The sequence below is a fragment of the Lissotriton vulgaris genome, chromosome 3_2 (genome assembly GCF_964263255.1).
Source record: "Lissotriton vulgaris chromosome 3_2, aLisVul1.2, whole genome shotgun sequence".
NCBI lineage: Eukaryota > Metazoa > Chordata > Amphibia > Caudata > Salamandridae > Lissotriton > Lissotriton vulgaris.
The window spans coordinates 75,485,425-75,506,210 of NC_141690.1; positions in this window are offsets into that span (position 1 = coordinate 75,485,425).

Genomic DNA, 20,786 nt, shown 5'->3' on the forward strand with positions numbered 1-20,786 from the left:
ATTCGCTAACTCGCACTTTTTTTCTTGCCATTTCGCACGAATTCGCAGACCGCGAATTCGCAAATTTCGCCCATACTTATTCCAGACAAGCATGACTATTACATGGACTTTTGCAGGACTGACTCAGTAGTCTGCAAGGGGTTAAGGGACCATATACATTGTGCACATTTGACTGAAACACTGCTTGTCACAATGCCTGAGACATTCTGCAAGTGCAAAGACAGTGAGTAGGTTCCTAGAGTGCTAGTAGTTGACAGCAGGATACGTTTAATAGAACTTATGTTTCAGCAGAGGGATTAGATAAGGACATACTTCTGTCAGGATGATTGTAGGAGTGGACACAGACTCACAGTGTGATTCAGGACAAGCATGACTATACCCTGAACTTTTGCAGGGCTGACTCAGTAGTCTGCAAGGGGTTAAGGGACTGCATACATTGTGCACATTTGACTGTACCACTGCTTGTCTCAATGCCTGAGTCATTCTGCAAGTGCATAGACAGTGACTGGGTTCCTATAGTTCTAGTAGTTGACAGCAGGATACGTTTATAAGCACGTGTGTTTCAGCAGACGGATTAGATAAGGACATGCTTCTGTCAGGATGATTGTAGGAGTGGACAGAGCTGCTTTAGAGCCATAGAACAGGTCAGCAGAGCTGCTTTAGAGCCAGAGAACCATGTCAGCAGAGCTGTTGTAGAGCCAGAGACCCAGGTCAAGCAGTGCTACTGTAGAGCCAGAGAACCAGGTCAGAAGAGCTGCTTTAGAGCCATAGAAACAGGTCAGCAAAGCTGCTGTAAAGCCAGAGAAACCAGGTCAGCAGAGCTGCTTTAGAGCCAGAGAACCAGGTCAGCAGAGCCGTTGTAGGGCCAGAGAACCAGGTCAGCAGAGCTGATCTAGAGCCTAAGACTCAGGTCAACAGAGCTGCTCAAAACCGGAGACCCAGCTCAGCAGATCTGCTCTAGAGCCAGAGACCAGGTCAGCAGATCTGCTCTAGAGGCCGAGAAACCGGTCAGCAGAGCAGCTGTAGAGCCAGTGAAACCAGGTCAGTAGAGCTGCTTTGGAGGGAGAGACCCAGGTCCGCAGATCTCTTCAGATGGAGAAAACCAGGTCAGCAGAGCTGCTTTAGAGCCAGACAACTGAAGGACTGGGTTTTTCTAAGACCCAGCGGTGCCAGGGGACAACACCTGAAACCTTCGTGGGTAACCTGTTCCGGCGTACCAAATGACAGAGACACGGGACACTTCCTTCAGCGTCAAAGATTCGAGGTTTATTACTGCAGGGAACACAGAAGTCACAAGAAGTACAACGGGTGTAAGTTCTGGGAGACTGCTTCAAATTGCTACTGTGGGTCGCTCCTTTTATACACATTTCTCTCATAGGTTAACATGGTACACAAAGGTTTACAACTTGGTTCCCATAATAAACGCCAGAAGGGGTTGCCTTCATGTATTCAGGGCCCGGAACATAAGTACGGAAACATTTGGTGGTTCCCAACTGTAAAAACCCATCTTCCCACCATTAGTACATTCCAATCGACAGTAAACAGATCGAAGAAGGAACAGAAACAGGTGCAGAGGAAGGCAGAAACAGTGGGGAGATCGGAAAGGGTGTAAAAGGGGTGGCATCGGGAAACACGAGTTTGCAAGCATCAAAGGGACGCGCCTAATGAGATGCACGGCTAAGACAATAGACCGGCACGGCAAGATGAGCCTCGAGCGGGGCCATCTGCCTTACAGTATCATCCCCCTCATCATAAAGACACTTTCAAAGGAAACGTGTCTTCCCCAAGAGTCTTGGGAATCCCAGGGTCACGAAGCGGACAGCGTCCGTTCACTGGCTACTTGAGGGCAAGAGACAAAATGGATGCCGTATCTAAGATGGAACCCGTGGGTACAGATTTAGAAACCCACGAAACAGACGAACAGTTTAGGTGAGCACAGCGAAACTGCGTACACCCACTAAACTCGTCATTTGCGGTTCATAGATACCAGACTCGACCATATTCGTACGAGTCAAAAACACCACTTACGATCGTCACAGAACCTCAGACGCTCCTTTTGCCCTCATGTAGGCAAGAACTAGTCAGAATCACATTCGATATTCATCAGACCATCTGGATGTTGCTGCAGCATAATTCTATCCATCTGAGCCCCTTTGGTAACAGGCGGCTGTCTTATACACGTCGTAGCACAGAGGGCACATAAGGCAGGACCACACTGCACACAAAGGCAACACGTGAACAGAAACGCTGCAACAACTCCAATGATCATCAAAATCTTCCAACCCCAAGTCGACATTAGGCCCCAAAACCACCCAAGTAGCGTCCAATCCCCTACGTCCACGTGTATGGACTCAGAGATCTTATGCAACTTTGAGATGGCTTGATAGACAGTCGGAGCATTGTCTGGAATGAAAATACAGCAGCTCGAATGGATCACCTTACATACTCCACCTCGATCTGCTAAAACAACGTCTAAAACCATCCGGTTTTGTAACGTCATGAGCCTATCCGCCTGAAGTTCTGCGGTGATATTACCAAGGGCACTGGCAGTGATATTAGCTGTCGATTCCACCACTCGAGTCAACTGTCTCAGGTTCCTACTATTGACCATAGGCCCCCAAAACGGAAAGAAACCCTTGAAAAAGTCTCCTGCCTCTTGACCGGCAGTGTCCTCTTCGCTAATCACGCCCCTCACAACTCTAGTCTTGTGATAGTCTGCATCTACAGTGAATGTCGGAGGCAACAGATTTGCGATGTAACATGAGCCCACAAAGTCAGAGGGCAACCACGTATACGCACGATCATGACAGACGAAGTATGTACCCTTGGCAGCCAGAAACACAGGGGAAGAGAGCATCGGTAGGATATAAGTCTCGGAGCAAGCGCTCTCTCCAAGACGAGCTCTCGATCTTCGGCCACGACCTAGTAGACAGAAATTACCAAGGTGGGGTACGATCCATATCGGAGGCGAGCTTCTAAGCTGTCTTTCACCCACGAGCGCACTGTACTCAACCTCACTTAGATCCCTATAAGCTCGCACCTCTTCGTCCGGGATGACCGACGGTTCGTAGATATCCCTATCTAAGTCCGCAATCGCTATGGCCAAAGACTTATGGTACGGACCAGGACCAAAGTGGGGAGGACGTGGCTCTCGATTGGGGTAGGAATCTAGTGCACTTCGAAACATTGTTTGCAATGCTCGAGCTGAACCCTGGGAACTATAAGGCAGAACCAAATATGGAATTCCCTTGTCCGTGGTATGTGGCATTAACCCACACACCCAGCAATTGGTAGTGTTTACAACCAACTGATGCTGATGAAGGAGTTGAATGAAGGAATTATTTCTGAATTCCGCACGTCTAGCCTGCTCGTGTTGGGGTAAGATATGAAAGGAATGAGGGGACACAATGGTGATAGATTTAGGTTCAGAAGTAGGAGTAGGTATGGCAGAAGGTAGGAAGTACTGTATCATATAATACACCCCACCCGCCAATAACGAGGAAACAATTAGAAACAGAAGGAACACCTGAAACATAAAGCATTTGGTACGAGTAATTTGTTGGAGTTTGAATCTTTGCGCCTGAGCTTCTTCCAAGTCCATCAGCTTTGAAAACGCCATACTCTAAGACCGTCCGCAACGTTTCTTGACGCACTTCGTTCCGTGTAGCAGTAGTCAATCCCCAGGAGTTCCCAGGAATCGACGGCCTTCAACCTAGTGTCAAGACCTACTAACCAGAAGGAAGTACACGCGCGGCCCTACGGTACACCTGGATGCAAGGTATCTTTATTCACAAATATGCACAAAAGTCTTTCAGCTGTGGAAGCAAAAACACAGATGTGGAAAAAACTCAATATTTACAAAATCATAGTTATACGAGTGTTTTTTTTAGACTGATCGTGTCAATGGGGTAACGTAAATGTCGAGGAATAAGAGCAAATTTTATTAGTCCTTGATGTTAGATCGCAAAAAGTATCGGCTCTTTCCAGGACATATCTGTTCGTCAAACAATGGATCCGATGAGGGAACAGAGTTCTGCTGATCAGTCAATAGTTCAGATCTTGAGCTTTGCGGTGACAAATGTTCAACAATGTCGTTCTGCTGCACTGAGGATTCTCCGACAGGTTCGGCGTCGCTAAAAGGTACGAAGGTCTGCAATCTTTCCGTTTCAGATGAAGCAATGCCTTTCCTCACCCACGAGTCCGCAGGTAAAGGTATAGGTACCTTCTTGGTGTGGGTGGCATGCACCCAGTTCTTCCGGCCCTCCAAACGGACAGCAGTTCTCGTGGCAAGGAGGACCTGGAAGGGTCCAGTGAAACGAGGCTCGAGGTTTCTTTTTCTTCTGAAGTTCCTCGTCACCACCCAGTCTCCGGGCTGGAGCTGGTGGCCTGGACCCTCCGTCTGCGTCGGCAGTGCTTCAAAGACCTGTTGGTGAATTAACCTCAGTTTAGCAGTCAGATCATGAAGATAATCAATCAACATTGGGTACTCAAGATCAGAAAACACACTCGGTCTAGGGACCCCCCAAACATTCGCAGGACGGCCGAACACTATTTCATAGGGACTGAGCCCTACTCGGGAGTGTACAGTCGCCCTTGTTGACAACAAAGCTAGAGGCAAAGCATCAGGCCACGAAAGACCAGTCGTAGCCTGAATCTTCGCTAGTTTGAGTTTAAGGGTGCCATTATACCCTTCAACCAAACCTGCTGACTGGGGATGGTTGGCGCTATGGAATTTTTGAGTAATTCCAAGGCCCTTACACACACTCTTCATCACACTCCCTACAAACTCACTTCCGTTATCCGACCATACAATCCGTGGCATTCAATACCGAGGAAAGTATTCCTTCAGTAGGATTTTTGCAGTGGACAGAGCAGTGTTGTTCTTAAGAGGGTAGGCTTCGATCCATCGGGAGAATGCGCAAACCACAACTAAAACGTATTTCAGGTTATTGCATCGCTCCATATGGATGAAGTCTAGCTGAATCACTTCAAAGGGACATGAAGGGGGAGCAAAATGGCCAGGAGGTGTAGGGGTTCCTTTTCCAGGGTTGTACATCATGCATACCATACAATTCTTCACCAACCTCTCAGCACACTTCGTGATACCATCATTCTTCCACACAGGGGACAACAACTTACAGATACCTTTCGCACTGATATGTGCTAACCCGTGTGCCATCGTCACCACAGCTAGCACATACGCATCTGGCAACATCCATCTCTTATGCTCCGACAAATCAATCCAACAACCATTCGCATCCAGCTTTCCCGTACTCTCTTTCCACTTCGTCTTTTCAGTCTCGGTGGCCTCGTTCTGTATCGTTTTCACACTCTCGATGGTATCCTCACACATACTAGTCTCTGTAGGCCACCTAACCGAACTCGTCACATACATTCTAGTGCTAAGGTTCCGGGCAGTCTCCTTAGCAGTCTCATCAGCAAACGCATTCCCACGACCAACATCATCCGTTACCTTACGGTGTGCACTACATTTAACAATCGCCACCTGCTTAGGCAATGTAAGTGCATCCAAAAGATCATTCACAAGCTGTCCATGCTGAATCTTAGTGCCATGCGACGTCATAAAACCTCTCTCTCTCCACAAACGTCCAAAGCTATGGGCAACGCCAAAAGCATATTGGCTGTCGGTAAACACATTCACACGTTTCCCTTTCGACAACACACGCTCTAGTCAAAGCGATCAGTTCTGCAGCTTGGGCAGAGTTCTGATTCAATCTCGCAGCTTCCACAACAGTATTCAACGTTACCACAGCATACGCAGTCGTCACATCACCATTCGGCAATTTAAAACATGAACCATCCACATACAAGGTCCCATCGGGATCTACAAAAGGAGTGTTTTTAAGGTCCACACGACCTTTTGTTTCCTCCTCAGTCCGTAAGTAACAGTCATGAGGGGTTACTTCGTCTGACTCCATGCTAATGGGCAACAAAGTCGCCGGGTTCAGGACATTACAACGTTTTATCTGAATATGACTTGCCAAAAGCGTCAACTCGTACCCAGACAACCTTGCACTCGTCAAGTGCTGAGTTTTTGTACGATTTAAGAGAGTGTCAACTGCATGCGGAACCATCACCGTAAGCATATTATCCATGACGAATCCTGCTGATTGTCGGATGGACACCGCAGCTGCCGCTGTTGCTCTCAAACAACTCGGCAATGCTCTAGCTACCGGGTCCAAGGTCGAGGAAAAATATGCACATGGACGCTGCTTACCGCCGAAAGGTTGCGTCAAAACACTCAACGCACAACCTTCTCTCTCGTGCACGTATAGTGTAAACGGCTTGCTGTAGTCAGGGGTACCTAACACAGGAGCCGAACACAACGCGTCACGCAATTCAGAAAAACTTTTCTGACATTCTTCCGTCCATGGTAAAGGAGTTGGAACATCCTTGCACGTAAGAGCCACCAATGGTTTCGCTAGCAATGAAAAATTTGGAATCCATTGCCTGCAGTATGACGTGATACCCAAAAAGGCACGCACATCTCTCTGAGTTGTTGGCACAGTCATTCGAGCAATCGCTGCAATTCTCTCTGGGGTCAACCTTCTTCCCTCCTTTGACAATAAGTGACCTAGATAGGTTACTTCTTGATAACAATATTGAAGTTTAGAAGGAGACACCTTGTGATGTAAGTCACAGAGATGTTGCAACAATGATACCGTAGCAATTTTGCAAATGTCCTGAGTATCTGCGGCCACCAATAAGTCGTCAACGTATTGGATCAAGGCTGCACCAGCCGGCAACACAAACGCATCCAGCTGGCCCTTCAAGGCTTGACTGTATATCGATGGACTTTCACAGTAGCCCTGAGGAGCACGTTTAAACCGGAAGCTGCGACCACCAAGAGAGAAACCGAAAAGGTCTCTGCTTTCCTCAGCAATCGGGATGCTGAAGAACGCATTCTTCAGATCGATCACCGAAAACCAAGATGCCGAGGCTGGAATCAGAGTCAGTAGCGCCGTGATGTCGGGCACAACAGGGAACTGAGGAATCACAATTTTATTTACCTCCCGTAAATCGATAACAAAACGATAAACAGGTGGTTTCGAAGGATCAGTACGTTTCAGAATGGGCAACACAGGACTGTTGCACACGTTTCCCCGTGTCTCCTCGATAACGTCTTTCTCAATCAAGTCATAGATAATGGCTAACAACGCTCGTTCACCATCAAGGGAGATGCGATACTGGGGAATACGTGGCAATCGCACATTAGATTTCAAATGAACAACATAAGGGGAGATATCAAGCAGGCCCACGTCATTAGGACCTGTTGCCCACAAAGATGCAGGAAGAGAACTCAATTCCGGTGGAAGCTTATCGAGAGACAAGTACATTGGAGAGATAACTCTCTCACCCAAAGTAAGCTTCACTCCCGCAGGGGAACAATACAAGGTCGCATATAGACGTTTTAGCAAATCCAGGCCCAAGAGATTTTCACCACAACCAGTGGTCTGAATCAACGGAGCTTCCAGCTCACGAGGCCCAATTGTAAGGGGCAAAGGGCGCGAAACCGGATTGCTAACAGGGGCGCCAGAGAATCCAACGGAAACATTGGTCAAGCCAGACAAAGGTGCGCCAGGGAGTTTCGAAAGCTTTATGGAACTTTTCGCTGCACCAGTGTCCAACAGAAAAGGCTCAACGACGCCCGAGGTGGCAACTGCGACGTAAGGCCCTCTCTGATCAACCGGAACTAATACTACTCCCTCTCCTTGTCTATGGCTGTCCTAGTAATTACCGTCGTCAGCATCCTGATCGACGTAATAATCTTCCACATTGTACTGAGCAGATCGCCCTTGTGACGATCCACGTTGATCAAAACAATTATTGGAGTCAGAAGTGTTAGTGGAACGATCATTCTGAGCATCGTGACCTCTACCACGTGATGTCTGTTGAGAACCACCACGACCTCCTCTAGACGAATTACCACTATTACGCTCATTGAGGACTCGACAATCGAATTTCAAATGACCCTCCTGTCTACAATAGGCACACTGATTGTACCCCAATGAAGATCTCTGTGAAGAGGAATCATTTCGAGATAGTGACCTATTTGGCTGAGACTGCGATCGATTACGTTGTTGCGAATCATTCTGATTCGAACGCGGAGGATACGCCTGTTGCAACAACACTTTAGTTTTAAGCTCTTTCGTTTTCTTGTCAGCACGATCGTTCTCCTCTTTCTCCCTATTCTCATAATATTGAGCCGTAGCCAATATTTTAGCAGAAGTAGAAACAGCCCACGCACTTTCAGAATTTCGTAATTTGTTGCTTAAGTCAGGCAGTAAATTTGAAACAAATTTGTCCACAAACAACCTCTGACCACCCTCGGTACCCATATCCTGACCACTATGATCTATGAATGCCTCCTCAAATCTCGTAAAGAAATCAGAGACACTCTCGTCTTTCTTCTGTTTGCAAGCGGACAACTTGTCCCAATTTACCTTCATAGCTGGCATAAGCATTTTCATTAGGGTAATAATTATTTGAGGCAGAGCCGTAATGAGCTGTTCAGGTTTAGCCCCACCAACTTGTCGTGTATCTGCTGCTACAAGAGCAGCCCAATCACCACCTAATTCTGCCGCATGATTTTCTTGACGAATCTTTGCCCATACCGGTTGCGCTACGACATTGCCAAACAGCATATCGATATCAGCAAGATTCATTATCGTAGCATCCACGAGCTGCGATAATTCTTTATAATACCCTGCAGGATTTTTGCGAGGGTCAGGCAAAGATTGCTTCACCTGCAAAACTTCCGATCGTTTCCATGGGAGGTGTATCCATACTCTCTGGAAATGTGGCAAGATCGGAGGTTGAGCTGCAGCATTACCCGGCATCCACACTGGTGGAACTTCACGCATGGGATACTGACCAGGTGCTTCTAGTGGTCCCTCAATGTCTTCTACAAACAATGCCCTCGGCATTATAGAAGGACGAAAAGATAATAACTGCTCAACAGCGCGTCAAACATTTGAATCGACTATCATTCCGCTCGAAAACTGGAGCTGTAGATTAGTCAAAGCAGTCAACACATCGTCCGATGCATCTGCCGAGATTTGGTCACGTAAAACTTTACACATTTCTTCAAAAACGTATCTTTGTGTCGGTATATTGAATTGACAGAACGTCTCAAGCACTGCGCGTGGAGGATTTCTAAGAGGGTATTTCATCCAAGCCATCGCCATATTATACAGCGCAGCACGTTCCCTGTTACCGGGAAGCTGACTACGTCTTTGGGGACCGTCCGAACCAGCGGACTCAAGAATAGGTCCAAGAGAATTGAAAAAGTTAGCAGCAACAGAAGGGGTACAACGTCGGGTAGATGGAGAAGTATGACATAGGGGATTAACAAGAGAAGAGTTGGAAGCAGACGAAACAGCAGGAGTAAGTTGAACAGGAGCACAGCGGGAGCAGGAGTATGAGGAAGTACAAGCGGTGGAGCAGTAGGAACAGCAGTAGGCAAGGGAGCAGGAACAATCGGAAGAACGGGTACAGGTTGAGGAACAGGTTGAGGGACAGGCACAGGAGCAGGTACAGGGGGAACCACAGGAACTGCGGTACCCTGTGCGTACGGAGGTGGTGACTTCAGAAGATAGGACATCAAAGGATCCTCAACTAATTCCTCCTTCTTATCCGACTCCGTTGGCAAAGCGGGGTAACATTTATCTATAGACATACGTTGAAGCCTATCGAAAACTTCCTTTTCCTTTTCCTCCTTATCTCGCTGTAACTGTTCTGCTTTCTTCACTATAGTAGCAACTCCATCTCTCTGATGGCGTTTTGTCTGTCTGATTTCTTTCTGTTTGGCTTCTTTGCGCCATAACCGAAAGGCATCAAACATGGCCGGCCTTGACTTTTTCTTAAACAATTTAGCCTCGAGGTTATCTAAAATCGGGGTCTCGAAACTACCATGAGGTGGCCAACTAAGGACACCATCTTTTTTGGTATAACGAATCCAACATTCATTAAAGGTAATCGGACCCAACCCATGCTTGCTATATAATTCGTAAGTTGGAGTTCCGACCGGAGGTATCGGACACGAGTCCTCCAATCGTGAATCCGCACCACAACGACCAAAACAACTGAACAAAGTACTACGGCCAGGCATCTTGCACACTAGCTGAGTTTCACAAACTTCAAGGGTTACGGGATTTACCAAGTCCCTGCAAAGAGCAAAAACCCTCGGTTTTTGGCGACTGCAGACGTCAAATATCACAACAAAGAACCAAGTACTAAGAACCACAAATGCAATGGAACCATGCAACAACTAAGCACCCACAACTAAGGACTCTGGGAGCGACCCACAAATACTTAACTCAAAGATCGATGGCGTCACCAGGAAGGCCCGTCAATCGTCTCGCTGTACCAAGGTCTACGCCAGGCGCCAAAACAGGTCTACAGTCAGGGCAGCAGTCCGTCGCAGCCGTCAGGAGGCGGGAAACTTCGCGGGAAAAGTCGTCGGGCCACTTGTTTCGACAACAGGATCGATGAAGCGGGGTGCACCTTCCCTCGGAGATTTCACACGAAGTTCCTCACGATCGTCGGGCTTGGACCGGTACCACTGATGCAGCCCCACGTGGGGCGCCAACTGAAGGACTGGGTTTTTCTAAGACCCAGCGGTGCCCGGGGACAACACCTGAAACCTTCGTGGGTAACCTGTTCCGGCGTACCAAATGACAGAGACACGGGGCACTTCCTTCGGCGTCAAAGATTCAAGGTTTATTACTGCAGGGAACACAGAAGTCACAAGAAGTACAACGGGTGTAAGTTCTGGGAGACTGCTTCAAATTGCTACTGTGGGTCGCTCCTTTTATACACATTTCTCTCATAGGTTAACATGGTACACAAAGGTTTACAACTTGGTTCCCATAATAGACGCCAGAAGGGGTTGCCTTCATGTATTCAGGGCCCGGAACATAAGTACGGAAACATTTGGTGGTTCCCAACTGTAAAAACCCATCTTCCTACCATTAGTACATTCCAATCGACAGTAAACAGATCGAAGAAGGAACAGAAACAGGTGCAGAGGAAGGTAGAAACAGTGGGGAGATCGGAAAGGGTGTAAAAGGGGTGGCATCGGGAAACACGAGTTTGCAAGCATCAAAGGGACGCGCCTAATGAGATGCACGGCTAAGACAATAGACCGGCACGGCAAGATGAGCCTCGAGCGGGGCCATCTGCCTTACAGTATCATCCCCCTCATCATAAAGACACTTTCAAAGGAAACGTGTCTTCCGCAAGAGTCTTGGGAATCACAGGGTCGCGAAGCGGACAGCGTCCGTTCGCTGGCTACTTGAGGGCAAGAGACAAAATGGATGCCGTATCTAAGATGGAACCCGTGGGTACAGATATAGAAACTCACGAAACAGACGAACAGTTTAGGTTAGCACAGCGAAACTGCGTACACCCACTAAACTCGTCATTTGCGGTTCATAGATACCAGACTCGACCATATTCGTACGAGTCAAAAACACCACTTACGATCGTCACAGAACCTCACAACCAGGTCAGCAGAGCTGCTCTAGAGCCAGAGAACCAGGTCAGCAGAGCTGCTTTAGAGCCAAAGAACCAGGTCAGCAGAGTTGATTTAGAGGGAGAGAACCAGGTCAGCAAAGCCGTTGTGGAGCCAGAGACCCAGGTCAGCAGAGCTATTTTAGAGCCAGAGAACCAGGTCAGTAGAGCTGCTTTAGAGCCATAGAACCAGGTCAGCAGAGCTGCTGTAAAGCCAGAAAACAAGTTCAGCAGAGCTGCTTTAGAGCCAGAGAACCAGGTCGGCAGAGGTGTTGTAGAGCCAGAGATCCAGGTCAGCAGAAACACTGTAGAGCCAGAGAACCAGGTCAGAAGAGCTGCTTTAGAGCCATGAAACCATGTCAGCAGAGCTGCTGTAAAGCCAGAGAAACCAGGTCAGCAAAGCTGCTTTAGAGCCAGAGAACCAGGTCGGCAGAGCCGTTGTAGAGCCAGAAAACGGGCTATCAGAGCTGCTTTAAAGCCAGAGATCCAGGTCAGCAGAGCTACTCAAGAGCAGAGAACCAGGTCAGCAGAGATGCTTTAGAGGAAGAGAACCAGGTCAGCAGAGCTGCTTTAGAGCCAGAGAACCAGGTCAGCAGAACTGTTCTAGAGCCAGAGAAACCAGGTCAGCAGAGCTGCTTTAGAGGGAGAGAACCAGGTCAGCAGAGCTGATTTTGAGGGAGAGAACCAGGTCATTTGAGATCTCATCAGTGATGTCATCAATGATATCACTGACCATGTCATAAATGATATAATTTGTGACATCATCAGCAGTGGATTGCGGGCGCGCAAGTTATAGTTAGCAGACCTTACTATATCAGACGAATTTCAATGGTTTTGCACGAGTGAAATGTTCACCTAACTATAACACCCCTAAAACCATTTAGACACTTATTTAAACATTTATTCTTCCATCGACCTTTACATATACATATATAAAACATATTTATTTTTTAGAAAGACACACATTCACTGGGTGGTGTCATTAGTGATGTCATGAGTGATGTCACTGACCATGTCATGAGTGATGTAATATGTGATTGCACGCGCAAGTTATAGTGAGTCCAACTAACTATAACGTGGGAATTTCAATGGTTTTATGCGAGTAAAATTTCCACCTAACTATAACTGGTGTGAAACCTATGGTTTTTTCAGTGAATTTAATAGGCTTTTTAAATGCTAATTCCTAACTATAACTGGTGTGAAACCTATGGTTTTTTCAGTGAATTTATTTGGTTTTTTAAATGCTAATTCCTAACTATAACATGTCTGAAACCTATGTTTTTTAAGTGAATTTCAAAGGTTTTGTAAATGACAATTTTTAAATGTATTAATTGTTATATTTATTTTTTTATACTGATTTACTACACTTTTTTAAACTATGTATTTTTATATATTGTATTTTTTAAATTACATTATACATTACATTACAAAATATATTTTCTCAGAATGAATTACTTTAGTTTAAATAATTTGCAAATAGGCAATAGACTTTTAAGTACAGTAGTTACAGTTGTTGCAACGGGCAACACAATTTCAAACACAATGCAACATTGAGCTCAATGGGAATTTCTAGTTAAATGCAATTAGTTTTTGTATGGATTACTTTTCTAACCATAGGACTGGATCCTAGATTCAGTCCTGGGACATCTCGTGTGAACATTTGAGTAAAATCGTTTTGGTTACAGTAGTGATTCTTAAGGAATATTATTGTATTTTAAAAGTTGACACTTAGAAACTTTTTCACATAGAATCACCAATGTTATCCTATGGGAGGAAATTCACTTAGCAAGTAAGTAGTGTTATCGTTACTTTTTCTTACTCAGTGGTGGATCCTGGATCTGGCACTGGTGCATCTCCTGTAAACAGTTAAAGAATGCGTTTATGTTATACAGCGATTTTTAAGGAATATTTGTAGTTTGTGAAAATCGTTGCTTAGAAACCTATGGAAAGAAGTACAAGTTACTGGTAAGTATGCTTAGAATTACTTTTCAGGGTCAGTAGGTTCTCTCTTGATACCAGGTGAGTAAATCAGAATTCGTTGTTTGAATGATTTTAGGTGAATATTTAGAGGGTGCCTAGGGTCAAACTAGCCCACTAGGTACCGCCAATAAGTGCCACAGAGCTGTGTTGCAGAGAGGTGTAAAAAAGGGCGTGGCCTCTGAACACCTGTCTGCAACGCAGCTCCCTGGCACATACTGGAGATACCAGTTGGACTATTTGGCCCTCAGGGACCCTCAGTATTGAAAGAGAATTAATTCCCCAACTTAAAACCCGCAACGGGGTACAGTGGTGAAGGAAGGGGATGTGGCCTGAGGTGACATGTCTGCAAACACGCCCTGTGGTGTGTTTTAAGTTAGAAAATTAATTCCTCCTCAATCCTGTGGGTTCCTGGGAGCCAACTAGCCCACCAGGTACCTCCAAATGTTCAGAGATGTGGCAATCAACCGTTAAAAGGGAAGGAATTCTCACATCAACAATAATGTATTTAATTTAATAATCAAATACATTAAAAAAACGAATACCATAGCACCTTTAAAAAAAAATAAGGATAATAGAGGTTTTGGATGGGGAAGTTTATTAAAATTGTGGACAGAAAATATACACAGTAACCATTAAATATTTTTGTTTTAAAAAATAAATACAAAGGTATTTATTTTAACCCCTTCCATGCTGATGACGGCCGGGAGCCGTCATGGCACTCAGTGCTCTTGTGCTGATGACGGCTCCCAGCCGTCATGACCACGCCTGCGATCAGAATGTGCCGCACAGGAGCGGGATTCCGGCTGCAGGCAAGGGGTTAATACTCGTATATTAAAAGAGAGAAAGAATTAAAAGAAAAAGAGCGAATACGTATGAGGATATAAAACAAAACTAAAACTGTTTAACAAGTATCACTTTTACAAAAACACGTGCGCAGGTTAAACAGTGGAAATGTGAGCACTTGTCAACTGAAAAACGTGAAAGAAAAATGGGAGGAGCACTAAATTGGTTCCATAGTGACTTCAATAACCAAAACGTATATAAACCACACAAGTAGGATGATTACTTTCAATACTGTGATTTATTTAGGGGTGACACAACTACAAACAATACAAAGTTTATGATAGTCAGATTCATCTTCAGTTTATTGTTCATTTCCTCACAGGGAACATAAAGTTAATGTATATATTGTAATATATAAAACATTATGTCCCCTCCAGAGGAGTTGGATGTATGTCAAAGGAAGCAGGAAAGAATTTTAAAGAGAGGTAAATAATAGTATAAGTTTATGCTTTATATATTTTTCTAATGCAAGTATATTATTATGATTTCTAAATGTAGTGTGTAAAAGTATAATTATACTTTAGAAACAAAATCACGTAAGAACAGTTCATGTATTATCATCACAAATTGAAAATACTACGAAGACACAGAAAAAAGAAGGTTTAAAATATGTACAAATCAAAAAAAATGATCAAGTAATTCTCTTTTTCTTCTAGAGTGAAAATGGGGTTATCAGTATGTATATTGTGTAGTGCTGTAACGTATTTTCATTCATGAAGAACTGGATGTTTATCGTTGCAAGCAGTAAACATGAAAACAAATATTAATGTCAATTAACAAATATTAAACAAATCCTTTTTAACAGTCACAATGTTTTCATAAAGAGTAATTAAAAAGAAATGTACAAAAAACAAAAAAGAAAGCGGAGGTAGTGAGGGAGTGTTGGTAGTAGCACTTCTATTCTACTTTATCTGTAAGTGGAGAAGTGTGGCTCAATTGTTAGAGTGGGAGACCCTGATGCAGAGGTCTAGCCCGGTACCAGGGTTCAATTCCCCGCCTCGGCGGGTCTTGGGCTCAAAATTCCACAGACCTGATAATTCTCACCTTGGTGCCTATTCTAATCATAGAGTTCCACTCTGCAACTCTGGACAATAGCTTGCTTAATCTCCACAACAGCCCCCACAACACTAAGGGTGCCTGGCCTTCACCCTGGGGGTGCCCAGGAGTGGATGCCTCACAGGGAAAGCCAGAACGGGTTCCACAGCGGTATTCGTACAAGCGCCTTGAGACCCTTGCGGGTGAGTAGTGCGCTATACAAGTATCAATTTACATTTTTACATTTAAAGTAAATCATCCCTCTTATATTAATAAGAATTTGGGGCAACACTTTAAAAAAGATTTGAAAAGAAAATAGTGTTAACGGAGTAAAAAGGGAGTGTGTGCATATTTATATAGCGCATAGTCGACCCAAAGCTATATCAGCAATTTACATGAGCACCGTATTTACAGTACATTTTCAGGCAGGCGTAAATTATGTCATTTCTCTTCAATAACAGGATGTGGACGTGACAGAGGCTCGAACACTAATTTCCAGCACCAAGTTCAACAGTGTACCTGAATGACCACATACGTATATATGTTAGCTGCCCTTCATGTGCCAAAAACTGCATCCTAAAGCTTTTATATCCCTGGATTACTACAGCTGCAACACTCCACTGAATGTACAACAAACATTCATATTTTCAAAAATACGTAATGTCCACCATGTTTTATGTGTGCAAATATGGATGAATATAGGGTCAGTTATTTTGTAGCACAGAGTAATGGCGATCCCCGGGCTACAGGCACCTCTGGACCTCCATCAAATGTAATATTTTACACCCCGGGATTTGGCCCTTACAGGTAGCTAATTTGTAAACAAGCACAGGAGCCCGCGCTTCATTTTTATTATTTTTACGGCGAATCCATGCACCTTTCTCCACTTTTAAAAAAAAGAAAGAGGGTCAAAATATTTCTTACCTGCCCCCTGTATATATTTTGAACACTTGTTCCATTAATGTCTAGACCCTTGCTTCTATCGAGGCACAAACTGGCTGCCAACATTTCCTGGTTTCGAATGTTGACAACCACTTGACAGCCAATTAGCATTCAGCGCGTGATCGGGACAGTGTGCTTAGTGTGCAAGCAAGATACGCACATCCACGAGGCCATAGATATATATGTACCTTTACTTGTAATTTTCTGAGAAACTACTGAACATAATTACACCATTTAAGCAAAAGGCACAAGTCTGAACGGAGGACAACCTCTTTTCCAAATGTGGTACAATTTTGTTCCACCATTCGGACTGTAGCCGCAATGAACGGTTCCTATGGAAAATTGCATGGGGAAAACACGTTTTGGGACCCCCTTTTATCTAAGCCCCCTCTTCACGAATCACCACAAGACTTTCAGGATAGGAGCGGACCATAGCGCCCCCTCAGTTTTAAAAAATTCATGAAGATTCGTCCACCAGCGCCAAAGTTATTCCACATAGAATGTTGCGGATTTCCTAGGGAAAATAGGTCCTAACTATAACTACATACATATATAAACATATATATAATCTGCATATATATATATAAACAAATATAAATTCATGCATACATATACTTATACATATATGCATATTATGTACATGAAAGTTTGAAAAACAATAATAAAAGGAAAGCTAAAAAGCCAACTAATTACAAACAGAATTACTTTAACTTAAATGAGGACGAGACCTATTGCATATTCAATGCCTGTTTACTTTGGTTCCATCAAGAGGGCATTCAGATGTGTCACACATTTGCCAATAATTCTGAATGTTAGCACTCTAGTTGCTCAGATCACTGTAGTAAAGCTACTGCTTACCAGGGAAGCCTGCTGCTGGTATTCACAGTACACGTTTCAGTCTAAATTTTAGAATTTTTGTAAGGAAATAGAAGAGCATTTGATAAGTCACTCAAAATGTGCCCTAATTTTTCTTTCTGCAGCACTCATCATGCTCTCTATGACAAAATGAACCCCCTCATTTTGTTGCTTTTTTAAGTAAGTGTTTTAAGAGTTACCACTTTATTCCAATCAATGATATGTTTATCATAAGTTGTACTGTTAGAGCTCCAGTTGTTCTTTAGATCACTCTGGAAAGCTGCAGTAGAACACAAAGGAATCTACAGACAGTCTCTGCCTTTGTTGGATGTTCATGTTTTACTGAGACTGTCAGACCTCATTCTCACATGACTTTGAAAGATAATGTGAATTTACAGAAAATATGCTCTCAGTTTAGCTTATAGATCACCTTCCAGACCTCTGTGGGAAAAGCATGAGAACATAGTTTTCTCTCAAACATGATTCATGATATCCCAGCAGAAGGCTTTTTCATATGGTAAAATCACCTTATAACACAACCAATTCCTAAAATGAATATGGTATCATCAACAAATGATTTATAATGTAACTAAAGTCTTAAAACCTTCTATTAACTGCATTGCTTTTAATGAGGTGCTTTCATGTATATTGGTCCCAAGATGGCTGCCAACACTTCTTGGTTGCCAATCAGATCTTACGATGAGATTTGTCGTTAGGCTTTGCCCAGATATATCTATATTTTTTCCTTTAATATCTATAAAACTACTGATCAGATTTACACCATTTAACAAGAAGGCAGGAGTCTGAACCAGGGGCTACCTCTTTTCCAAATTTGGTGTAATTCCGCTCAGCATTTCGGGCTGTAGCTGCAACTGAAGGTTCCTATGTGAAATTGCATAGGAACTCGTTGTGGGACCCTCCTTTTTCTCAGCCCCGCTGAATGAATCACCCCCAAACTTTTAGGATAGGAGCGGACTGGAGCGCCTCCAGAGTTTTGAAAATTTGAAAATTCGTCAACCGGCGCCAAAGTAATTGCAAAAAGAAGATTGCGGATTTCCTATGGAAAATAGGTCCTAACTATAACTACCTACTGGCAACCGCCAGTAGGTAATATATATAAAAATATAGTAGGTAGTTATAGTTAGGATCTAGTTTTCATAGGAAATCCACAACATTCTATTTGGAATAACTTTGGTGCCAGTCAACGAATGTTCACGAAATTCTAGAAGAAAATGGCCTGCTCTGCTCCGCTCCTTCCCTGAAAGTTTGGGGGTGATTGGTCAAGCGCGGCCAAGAAAAAAGGGGGGTCCCAAAACGTGTTTTCCCATGCAATTTTCCATAGGACCTTGAAGACGGGCTACAGCCCGAACTCCTGAACGGAATTACATCAAATTTTGCAAAAAGGTAAAGTTTGGTTCGCAGATTACGCTTTTAGTTAAATGGTGTAAATCCGTTAAGTAGTTCCTGAGAAAATCAAAATAATAAATATATCTAGAGATGAAGTACCGTACTCTGTACTGTACTCTGTATCTTCCCAAGCACAAGCTTTATGCTAATTGGCTGTCAACAATACAAACCAGGAAGTGTTGACAGCCATCTTGTGCCTTGGTAGAACCAATGCACAAGAAGCATTAAAACAAATGTGCAAAACCCCCAAAGGGGGCAGGGTAGAGACCCCCTGACCGCCTAGGCCTGCTGGGACCCCCAAGGCCAAATTTTATTTTTTTTTTAAATGGCGGGATACGCACAGGTACACATACCCCATGGGAAAAAAAACCCAGGGGGGATAATAAAAAAAAGTGTGGGGGTCCCAATACCTCCACACTGCTCAAGGACCGCCACCCCCCGGGGCAAAGTAAATATAATAGCGGGGCACCTGGCCCCCCCGCAGCCCTGGGGAGTGCCACCCCCGGGGCTTCGATATGAGGCCCGAGGACCGCCACCCCCTGGGGCTTCATTTTAAATTAATTTTTTTTTAAAACCCTGTCTGGGGGGCTCAAGCCCCCCCACATGCCCCGGGGACTGCCACCTCCCCGGGGCACTAATATTTAAAATAGGGGGGTCCAGCCCCGGGAAACACCAACCCTTGGGGCGTCACAATTGTTGGGAGGGGGCCACGCGGCTCCCCTCCTGGAGCCCTTGATGGCCCTGAAGATCGCCACGCCCCAGTGCCGGCTCCTTCAGTGTCCCGCGGTGCCTACCCCAGGACCTTGCTGTTTGCTATGGTCGGGCGGGAGCCTCGCTGCTCTTGCTCTACCATAGCAAACTGCTTTGGTTTTTGAAAGAGAGAGCAGGAAACCTGCTCTCTCTTTCAAAAACCAAAGCAGATTGTTTTTCTGCATGGGGAGCAGCATGTTAGGTGCTCCCCATGCAGAAAAGCAATGCCGGCTCCCACAGGATGCAGGGAGCCGGCAGGGAGGTGGGGGGCTTGGGGACCCACCCATCGCCCCCAACGGGGAGGGCCAGGCCCTGGGGATGGGGTCCCCGGCATCTGAAATGGCCCGGGAGGAGGGCCACGCGGCCCCCCTCCCAAAAAAAGAAATAAAATAAAATGGCCGGTCCCGGGGGATTGGGTCCGTGGGTCCAAAGGTGGCCACGGGAGGGGGGAAAATCAGTCCCATTCGTAATTAAAAAAATAAAATAAAAAAAGACCCATGCCCCGGGGTATGGAGTCCCCGGGGCAGAGTATGGCCTTGGGAGGGAGGCCACGCGGCCCCCTTCCCGTTATTTTTTTGTTGTAAATAAAAATTGGGGGCAGGCCCTGTGGAATAGGGTCCCCAGGGCCAAAAAAAAAGAAGGGGGGCTACACAGCCCCCTTCCTAAAAGTTAAGAAAAAAAACAGGATCGGGAGGAGACAACGCCCCCTCCCTGCACCTCTCTGCAAAAGCGCCCCCCTGGTGCGTTTGCAGAGGGGGAACAAATTTCCCTCCCATACTGGGGGTCCCTGGGGGCCAACTAGCACACCAGGAACCTCCAGTAATCGCCAGGGGGCTGTGTTGCAGAGAGGTGTAAAAAGGGGCGTGGCCTCAGAACACCTGTCTGCAACGCAGCCCCCTGGCACATACTGGAGGTTCCTGGTAGGCTAGTTGGCCCCCAGGCACCCCCAGTATGCAAGGGGAATTAGTTCCCCCTCTGCAAACGTGCCTGGGGGCTGTGTTACAGAGAGGTGTAAAAGGGGGCGTGGCCTTATTACACCTCTTTGCAACGCAGCCCACCTGGCGCATACTGGAGGTTCCAGGTGGGCTAGTAGGCCCCCATGGACTCCCAGTATGCAAGGGGACTTAATCCCCCAACTTAGAATGCACTGCGGGGCGTGTTTGCATAGTGGTGAAGGTAGGGGATGGGCTATAGGTGATATGTGTGCAAACATGCCCTGTGGTGCATTTTAAGTTGGGGAATTAATTATTTTTCAATCCAGAGGTCACCTAGGGGCCAACGAGTCCAACAGGTACCTTCAGTAAGCACCACGTAGCTGCGTTGCAGAGTGTTGTAAAAAGGGGGCGTGCCCTCTGAACACCTCTCTGCAAAGCAGATCCGTTGGAGCATACTGGAGGTACCTGGTAGGCTAGCTGGCTCACTGGGGACCTCTGGATTGA